This window comes from Triticum urartu, chromosome 7, assembly GCF_003073215.2.
Source record: "Triticum urartu cultivar G1812 chromosome 7, Tu2.1, whole genome shotgun sequence".
Taxonomy (NCBI): domain Eukaryota; kingdom Viridiplantae; phylum Streptophyta; class Magnoliopsida; order Poales; family Poaceae; genus Triticum; species Triticum urartu.
In genome coordinates, this window is record NC_053028.1 from 4282297 (window position 1) to 4293031 (window position 10735).

The following is a 10735-nucleotide window of genomic DNA, read 5'->3' on the forward strand; positions in this document are numbered from 1 at the left end:
GCAGATGAGGGTATACATCCTCGCGGTTGGGAGGTTGTAAATCCTAGCTGCGGGGATCTGCACCGCCGATCGTCATCGACTCTACTTCCCGCTGTGCTACGAGTCGGTAACGAAAAGGATCAAACCATGTATGCAGTCTCCATAGTGGTCCTGGGCTGGTGCGTAGGTCGGAAATTTTTGGTTTTCTGCTGCGTTCCCCTACAATACTTGTATATATCTTCGAGCTAGAATCTAATGTTCGATGCGTACGAAACAAAAAAATATGCATGTTTTCTAGGCCAGTTATTCCAAAACCACATGAAATGGTGCTTCATTGTACCCATCTTATTTATTGTTTATAAGCAACTACTGGAGCTTGCTGCAGCCCCAAGTGATAGGAAGCAGCTCATGGCGTGAGAATATTATAATGTCCATAAGGATCTATAAGGTGGCATCCGACATAGGATGTGAATGGATTATTCATTAATTATTATTAACAAATAGCAGGAGCTCGGTCTTGTATACAAATATTCATATGTAGCTAATTGCGAAACAATAGCTACAGGGCATGAGGGTAAGGAAGTAAACAAATTAACACAGAGGCTATGTAATCACAAGGAAACAAACAACAATGTGCTAGCCAGATGAACATTCATGACCAACAGGTAGGGATGACAATGCCCGTTTGGAGATAATCAAGATGATCAATAGGTGATCGTTCAACTGTTGAGAACACCTTGAGTACTTATTGCATCGTTGGACGGTGTGATGGATCAGGCTCTATGCACCGGACAACAACGATGATCACTTGAAATATCTCACTTGCGATCACAGCTCCCGGGAGTGGGAGCCGTGCGTCCAGCAAATTCCGAAGCAACGTAGTTTTGTCGACAATGGATGAAAGGAAATCACCTGGGTGATATCCCATGAACAACTCTAGAACCAGCACTCCGAAGCTGTAAATATCACACTTCTCAGTCACCTTTGTTGTGTATGCAAGCTATGAAGAAATATCAACATTCGAGAGTCAATTTTGCTACCTATATCATCTAAGTGCATTGATCAATAAAAACTCTTCTAGTATGTTTATCTAAAAGTACCAACATAGTGATATAATTTTACCTGGGGCAAGATATCCTTTTGTCCCGGCAAGATTAGTGCAGTTTGGTACATTCACATCTAGTATTTTTGCTAGACGAAAATCTGAGATGCAAGCCTTAAATTCAAGATCAAGCAAAACATTGCTGCTCTTTATATCTCTGTGGACTATCGGCGCGAAGCAACCGTGATGCATGTATGACAAAGCATGAGCAACATCCCTAACAATATTTAACCTCCTCGCCCAATCCATTTCAACTGTAGTTTCTAGACAATTTAAAGATGTTGCTAAGCTCCCTCTGTCCATGTATTCATATACAAGGAATCTTCCTGAGTTGCAGAGCAGTAACCAAATAACTTTGCAATGTAGCGATGTTGAATGTGCACCAATGATTGTATTTCACGGTTAAATTGCTCATCGTCTTCTACCACATGGATCTTCTTCACCGCTAATAATTCACCTATTGGTAACTAAGCCCTATAGACAGATCCATGTCCTCCAGATCCGATGCAAAAATCATTGCTGAAATTGTTTGTGGCATCAACAATTTTCTTGTCCACGTCTTCCCCATCAAAGTTCCAGATGGGTACATCATGGTCTGTTGTACTTCATTTGATGTTTCTATCTTATTTTTCTTCCTTTTTCAATGCCATGTTACTAGTGTAATGACAAACATAAAAGATATAACAACTGGTATAATAACTAGTAAACTAGCATCAGATGTTTTCCGTTGTTTACTACTTCGAGGACGGTCACAAGGGGGCAAAACTTTCACAACACCACACAATTTCTTATTATTCCTGAACCATTTCATTGGAGCTTCTTCGAAAAACCTAAGTATGTGGCACTGACCCTTCTAGTTTGTTGTATGACACATCTATGGATAGGAGACTGGTCATGCTTCGAAATGATGGCGGAATGTTGTCGTTCAGTGCATTGTGACAAAGATTCAAGGCTTCAAGCATACCAAGACCGCCTAACAAACTTGGAATAGAGCCAACAATTGAATTGTCACTTAGATCCAACATATCTTGTAGGTTTACTAACATCCCAAGTTCGATAGGAATTGGACCATTTAGGTGCTCAATTGATCTTGGTATTTTCCCAGTTAGGTTGTTTGATGACAAATATAGATACTCCAAGTTGTTCAGTGATCCAATTTCTTGTGGCATATTTCCCCGGAGCAAGTTACCAGAAAAGGCTCAGGTTAAACAACATCGTTGCGTTGCTGATTTCTCTCGGAATCTGTCCTTCAAGCTTGTTTGATGAAACACCAAGTATCCCTAGATGAGTTAATTTCCCTATACTTCATGGTATTACTCCAGTTATATTGTTGTTTGATGCACGTAGCACAGTAAGTTTGTAGAACTCACCCCAAAGATGAGATTATCTGTCGAACAATTTATTTGAACTGATATCACTATAGAGAAGATTTGGATAAGCTTCCATCCCGGTGATATCTCCTTCAAGGTTATTTCGTTCAAGTCGAACCCTTACTAGGCTCTTACAACTTAGCAAGCTAAGGGTCCAACCAAGTTGTTGCCAGTAGCAGACAAATGTTGTAGCTGACCGTCCAGTAGTAGACAAATGGTAGCGGTAGTGGTAGTAGAGCAGGAAGGAGATGTTGCAAGTGTTTTTTGATGGGCTGTGTTGGGTTGCCGCCGTCCAGATTAAGGGCTCGGCGGGCCTCGGAGTGCCGACTACGATCAGCCACTACTAGGAAAATGGTTATAGATGATATGGACATTAATGACGCACCATGTATGTGGTGCGTCACTGCTAGCAGTGGCGCACCAGATACAGGTGCGCCATTATTGACATATTACTAATGGCGCACCTAGTGTGTGGTGCGCCATTAGTAGTTTTGAAAAAAATTGTTAGTAATGGCGCACCATGGGATAGTGTGCCATTACTAGTAGACGTAGTAATGGCGCACCACACCACCATGCGCCATTAGTAGTTTTGAAAAAATAAATAAAAAAACTAGTAATGACACATTGTCCACTGGTGCACCATTACTAACAAATTTTTTTTTTCAAAATTATTAATGCACCCCACCCCCCGTGGACCGCCTTTTCAGTTAAAAAAATAAAAAAATGATGGAAATGTCAAAAAATAAAAGAAAATAAGTTTCCCATGTGATATGTGGTCTAGTTATTGGAAAAATTTACAAATATGAATTTCGACTTTATTTGCAAAATCTCTCTGGAATTTAGTAAAATGGGCATAACTTTTGCATACGAAATCGGATTAAAAAGTTTTGTATATGAAAAATCATCTACTCAAAAAGTTACATACGAATTGAACTGGGTGAACCATGTTCAACATCTTCAAAATCCTCAAAAACCTAACGGAACCAAAGATACGGGGCTTTTAAGATCTAGAGGGGAAAAAATGAAAAAAATTCAAACTTACTAGTGGCGCACCATTTGCTAGGTGCCCCACTAGTAACAAAAAAAATGGTTTAAAAAAATTGCATTTTTTTTCAAAATATGATACGTAATATGACCGGGAAGTTTGAAATATTTTTTCAAAATTTCATCACACTCATGAACATGAACAAAGTCCTAGACATCAACAAGGTTTAATAGGATTGATATGATAGATATATCAACAAGTGCCTGTGAAGTGAGCTGGTGCTGGGGTTGGATAGAACTGCGAAGTTAAGCGTGCTCGGGCTGGAGTAGTGTGAGGATGGTGACCTTCCATGAAGTTTGACCGTAGAGTGCGATTTGACTTGAGATTAAGTATATTGACCCGAGATTAAGAAAAAAAGAAAAAAATTGAAATTTTTTTTGAATTTTTTTTCTGAAAAATAATTTGAAAAAAAATTGTTAGTAATGGCGCACTCCGCCATTACTAAGCCAGATAGTAATGGCGCACCAGATAGGCATAGTAATGGCCCGCACCAGAGGTGCGCCATTACTATTTTGTTACTAATGGCATGATAATAGTGGCGCACCTGTAGTGCGCCATTAATGGCCAAAATAGGTGCGCCACTAATTAGCCTTTTCCTAGTAGTGAGCAGTTCGCACCTATGCCTCCTCGCCGCTTTGTTCGGCGAGGAGCCTGACCATGAGCTTGGGCTCGGCGGTAGGATCGCGGTGCCAGCACTGACTTGGACGACATCGCTCCAGCACTGGCCATGGTGAAGGCGATGCAGAGCAATGTGTTAATATAAGGGGGCCAATGCCCCCCCTCCCTCCCCAGCTTTGAACCAATTTTTGAAAGAAAAAAGGGAGGGCTTAGATGGGTGTAAATTGCAAAAAACCACCACAATTGGGGACCCTAATTCTGAAAACCACTACCATTCAGATTTTATTTTCAAAAACCCACCATCTTTGTGATGACAGTTTGCAAAAAATGCTGGTCGGTTGATTAGAGTTGTTTGACGGAAAAATTGACAGTTGGGTCCCTCCATATATGATGATGTGGCATGAAACAACTCACAATGTTTGATTCAAATATTAGGCTGGTGTAGGGCCCACCCGTCATTCTCACTCCCACTCCTCTTCCTCCTCCGGTCAATACCAACAAACTCGTCATGAACGCATCGGTGCCCTTGCCATGGTCGTCCGAGCCACGGGTGCTTGCCAGGAGACTCAGGAGAGCGGGAGAAAGGGAAGCAGAGCTCACCAGGAGCATGTAGTCGATGCAGGGGTGGCATGGGAGCTCGGGTTTCGATGGTTTGGTGCGTGGCGGCTGCTGCCGGAGCTAGCAGAGTGATGACGGGAGGTAGGAGGAGGTTGTGGGGCTCGTTGTGAAGATGCCCTACGACACTGGGGTGTTGATGCAAAGCATCTGGGGGACTCTTTCATTAAGATTATAGAGAAAAATATGTATTTGAAGAATATATCAAACACATATCATTAGATAGACCGTGAGACATATTTTCATAGCATATATATTTGGTGCTGTAGATGTTGATTATTTTCCCTACAAATTTGGTCAAAGTTGGCGGAATTTAACATTTTAAAAAATCTATACCCACTACATTATGAAATGGAGGGAGTATTGTTTATGAGTGCTATACTTTTTGTTGCAATTAGACCTTAATCTTCATAAATTAGTATCAGATTTTCATAAAGAATGAATGAGCGAACCCAATGGCAAAATTTTCTGGCTCCGCCCCTGATATCTGGTGTCTCACTACTCTTTTTTCTCTGTTTGTCTCTATGTTCTTTGTGAAACCTGGAGACAGTGGAAGCGATAGATCGAGAGAGGGCTGTCGCCAAGGAGAGGGCTACTCCCTCCGTTCCATATTACTCGTCGCTGATTTAGTACAACTTAATATGGAACGGAGGGAGTACATATAAAGGGACATTTTTATTTGCAGGATTAAAGGAAAGAGAATAACAAAGGGTTCTTCATATAACACCCACATAAGACATAAGCATGTACTCTGCTGTGGAAAAAAGGAAAGAAAATCACTATCCGGTAACATGCTAGGTCGACGGCAGGAATTCATGATTCAGAAGCAAACATCCACACAAACAGAGATTATATGCCAAGTACCCGGTCCCTCTTGTAACACCCGGACTGGGCACAACAATGGAGTTAGTTGAAGCTAAGTGAGGAATAAAGACAAGCACCTGGCGTGCAAGCAGGCAGGCTGACCCCGTGGAGACTCCTGCTGACTGAAGAGAAGGAATCAGAGCTGCCGGTGCTCCCTCGGCGAAGCGGCGCGCGTCGAGGGTCACGTCGTCGTCCGCGCCCGCCGGGATCTTAGCTTTTTTTAGGTGATCCGGGAGGGATGATGACTGGAAGAGGACGGGCTGAATGAAGGTACTTCAATGGATCATGCTGGGCCGTCCAGCGTCTCAAGCAAAAAAACAAAAGTAAGCAAATGTCCGGTGATGAATTGTGTAACCACAGTAGTGGAGAAGTTTAGAATGGCATTATTAGAATGTGGATTGCGTGACCTCGGTTACTCTGGAGACAAGTATACATGGAGAAATAATAGCCATGAAACAATATTTTACATTAAAGAAAAATTGGCAGTTTATCCAGCGCGACGGATATTTCGCGCGCGTGTTTGAGATGCTTTAATATTGTAGCTTGTTTAAATTTTATCCCATAATTCTTATCTGGGTTTCCATTGCTTTGCATAGTTTCTCTTTCGTCTTTCTATGGTTTCTTTTGTTATTTTTCATTTCCTATTTTCCTGGTTTTTTGTTTCTTTCTTGGGTTTTCATCGATTTCCTATGGGTTTCTATCTTTTCTTTTTTGAAAATTTGTTACACATGTTTGCCATTTTTCAATTACATTATTAACTTTTTAAAATATTTTTATTGATGTCTAATTTTTCATACACATTTTACATTCTTGTATATATATAACATGTCATACACATTGAAATTTATTTACATATATGATTAATATTTTGAAAATTCACAATTTCAAACCTGTTTTGAATAAGTGTTAGCATTTCCCAAATACACGTGAAATATTTGTCTGAGTGGTAGAAAGCGCTTTTTTTAAAACTATATGACCATTGTTTTACATCGTATACATTTTTTGAAATATGAAATAACATATTTTTGAAACACGTGAAAATTTCTTAAAATGTAACATCAATTGTTTTGAATGCGCTGAAAGATTTGTTTTTGAATTACACAAATATTTCTCTACATTGTATAATTATTTTAAATTTCACATAGATTTTATTGCAAATGTGTGAAAAAATTTAAATGTCATGAACATTTAGTTTTTATCAATGCTGTCAACATTTTAAAATTTTACCCATAATTTTTAAATTGTGGTAACCTGTTTCATATTTGTGGTGAATATTTTAAGAGATTTTTCCTTAAGTTTCTTGGAACATAGGTATTTAAAATATTTTCGGAAATAGTAAACAAAATAATATTAATGTCGAGTTGGACCATCGCATTTGGAGGGTTTTTTTAGGCGAGGGTATCCTTCCTCTCGCATAAAGCGATACATATCCCGGCCCGCCCTTATGCACTCGTGCCATGCCAATTGCCCGATTCAACAACCTGGGCCGTCACAACCAGTGCCTTTTTATAATAGATTTGGTAACGGCCCCAAAGTTACGATTTTGGAAACATAACTATCAACTTCAAAACTTGAAGAGCATTTTTAAGAAAGTTGACTTTTAGGAATTGAACTCCAAGGTTCACAAGATTTAAACTTCAAAAAAATTGAGTTGCGGTGTTTCTAAAATAAATTTGTAAACAAATTGAATGAATGTTTTGATCAATTAAATTTCTCACTTTCACAGGTTCAAAATTAAAAAAAATTATAACATTTGAAACTTGAACTTAGCTAGAGAAGTGTGACATGGAGTAGCGAACCGAGATATAAAAATTAATTACTGAAACTTGCATTGGAGGTTCCAATTCGACAAGGCTCAGTTGGCGGGTGGTCATTGCAATGTACAACAGCTGGAGAGTGACTCGGTCTTACATACTTATATTGAATTTTTTTACTTAATCAAAACTAATCTTGAAACTATATGTTTTTTACTTTTTATTTACGCACCATTATTTGTACATGTGTATTTGCACATTATTTAGTATACTATTTGTTAGGTATAGCAAGAAAACTAGCAATGCAATCAAGATTTTAATATTAAATGTTAATCATGTAATAAAAATATGTTAATCTTGTAAAAAAAAGTGGAATAATTTAAAACTCAAAGAAAACCAAATTGAAATGAAGAAGAAAGAAAGAAGTGAATAAACAGTAAAAACAGGAAAGGAAAATGTACCGGTATAAAAACCGGCTATTTCACTTCTAGTAGGTCGCGCCCTATGTAGTAGACACAAACTCATGCTGGAGCAGTGGCTAGTAGTGAGGAGATCCCACGTTCGATCCATCACGAGAGCCGGTACCGTCTCCCTTAATCCGAGACATAGAGCTCGCGGTTCGATGGTTCCTATTAGACACGTAGGTCACCAAAGAGCAACCAAACACGTACCCTGGCTCCAAGCTAGGTACACATAGGCCGGCCCAACTAACTCCTTTCCGGTTTTGCGAGCTATCACACTCCTAGACCGTTTTGTGTGTGTGTGTGTGTGTGTGTGTTTAAGGTTTTTTCTTTTTTTTCTCATTTTTGTGTTTTCTTTTCTTTATAAGGTTTCATTTTTTCCACGTTTGTTTTTCCTTTACTTTTTCATTTTCATTTTCTTTACTTTTTTCATTTTTCATTTTTGCAAACATATTTAAATTCACCATAATTTTCTGAAATCCTAAAAATCCTGTGAAACCATGAATAGTTTTTGAATTCACAAACATTTTATTACAAATTCATGAACACTGTTTTAAATAATGAACATGCTTTTGAAACTCGTGAATGTTGTTTTGAAATTAGTGATCATTTCTCGAATTGACAAGCATCATTTGAATTTCACGAATATTTTTTTTGTGAACAATTTTTGAATAAGAGAATTTTTTAATCAATTATTTTATTGAAATTTTGGGAACAAAATTTGAAATTCGTGAACATTTTTTTGATTTTTTTGAACATTTCCTGAATTTACAAAAATTTGTTCAAATTCCAAAACATTTTTTGATATGCAAACATTTTTTTTAAATCTTGAACATATTTTGATTTCCCAAACATTTTTGTCTAAATTGTGAATCATTTTTTCTAAAATCACAGACGTTTCTGACTCCACCATTTTTTTAGGATTTCCTGAACATTTTTTGAAGTCACGAACATTTTATGATTTCTGAAAAAAAATCAGAATTCTTTTTTTTTGAAATTTGGAACTTTTTGAAGTGCCGTATTATTTAAAAATAGAAAAAACATAAAATAAAAAGTGAAGCAAAAAAACTGTCCCACCCCCATACGTGGGCCGACACAAAAGGTGCGGGGGGAGGGGGGGTTCTAGCGCGTTATGCGTCAAATAGGAGCACCCGCCCAAGTCCAACTCTGGGATTACCAAGACACTGCAATTGCAGTTAGGTTGTAAAAAGGTCGAAGAAGCTACATAAATGTTGATGAATTTTAATCATACCTCTTCGGTAGAAATGTACCATCTTTTTTTCCAGAAAGAGAAGATATAATTGCTTCTGGTTCCGGGCTCTGTGCTCAACGGGACCGCAGTCTTGAAGCAGAGTTGTACTAGTGTTCTTTGACACAGAATGCTCTCAAAATGGAATGGCTTCTCTTTTAAGATTAATGATGTATGTTTTCGTCAAGTGATGAAACCTTCAAATGGGTTCTCATTTCTACAACGTAATGAGAGCACGTATAGTCAAGTATGTTTGCTGATACGAGGGGCTGCGGATTTTGCTTTGTCGTCATAAGAGCATCTCCAACAGTCGCGCTATATAAGCGTCGTGCTGAAAAATTAGTGCTTTTTGCGCGCGCTACCGTTCCGAGCGCTCCAGCGGACGCGCAAAAACCGCGCGCGCAGCATATCCAATTCAGCGCGCCGGCCGAACTGGATCTTGTATCTTCATATGAACGCCGATGACAAACATGAATGATAGATTGGAGTAATACACATAGGAATCTTCTTGGGTTCAGTATTACAATGGAATGGGGATGGATGGCGGCGAGGATTATGGCAGGGATGGTTAATGCCGGCGTCTCCATGTACTAGGTATTGGAGATGGCCCTTGTTGATATCCCCTCCGTTAAGGATAACTCGGCAAAGGTTGCCCGCCGTCACATAGTTGTTGCCTGGTCCCGTTTGGGTCCCATCGTTCAGGTGTTTGCCGAGTTTATTTTGCATAGTGCTTGGTAAATGTTAGACTTTACCGAGTTTAATCTTGTCGCCGAGTTTGTTTTCCATGGCCCTGGGAAATCCTCCTCAGTTGCCGAGTTTCTTGTCATTAACGAGTTTATTTATGTTAGTACCCAGCAACCGTGTAGCATTGTTCAGCACCCGATGAAAAGAACTCGGCAAACATCTAGAACTAGGTATCTTCAGCGATTCCAGTAGTGAATTATTGAGGCAGATTTTGCATAGAACAACTACTATTCCGGTTTGTGGCACAAAACACCACTTATTGGTGTAGTCTGTTGCAGCTAGCTCAAATTCATCGTTTTGACTCCATTGACATGATTCTTAATGGGTGGGTCCCCATTATAGGTGCACACGCTGTAAAAAAGAGGCCACATCCGTTGGCCAAATAAAACCATCGGCATTGGTAGTTTTAGTTTCTCATTCAGGTTTTTGTCTTAAAATTCAATGTTTTTCTAAACTCCAATAAATTATATATCTACCTAGTACTGATATGGAAAAAAATCAACTTACTTGGATTACATGTTAACTACATCAGTTTTGTTGGTTCATTAAGATGGTGTTTAAAATTCAACATTTTAGAAAATATGATAAAGTAAATCGTAGATTTGACCACTGGTTTGGGAGATATTGGCCATTTTAGTTGGCTGACTGGTGTGACTTGTTTATTTTTGCCACGTATGCACTTACAAGCAGGACCCACCCGCCTAGAATCATGTCAACGGAGTCAAATGTTGGATTTGAGCTAGCTACAACATTTTAATGGAGTGAAATGATGGATTAGAGCTAGCTGCAATGAATTACACCAATTTGTGGTGTTTTGTGCAACAAACCCGAATAGTAGGTATTCCATGCAAAATCGACCTCAATAGATGGTTTGTGCAATTTCCTTGACTGTTGACAGACAAATTTGGTAGTACGAAGACATTAAGAGGGAGAG

At 38.9% G+C, this 10735-nt stretch overlaps 1 pseudogene; it reads right to left on the reverse strand.

Moving 5' to 3' along the window:
* Positions 1 to 631: 631 nt before the first annotated feature.
* Positions 632 to 7467, reverse strand: LOC125525571 (annotated as a pseudogene).
* Positions 7468 to 10735: the final 3268 nt, after the last annotated feature.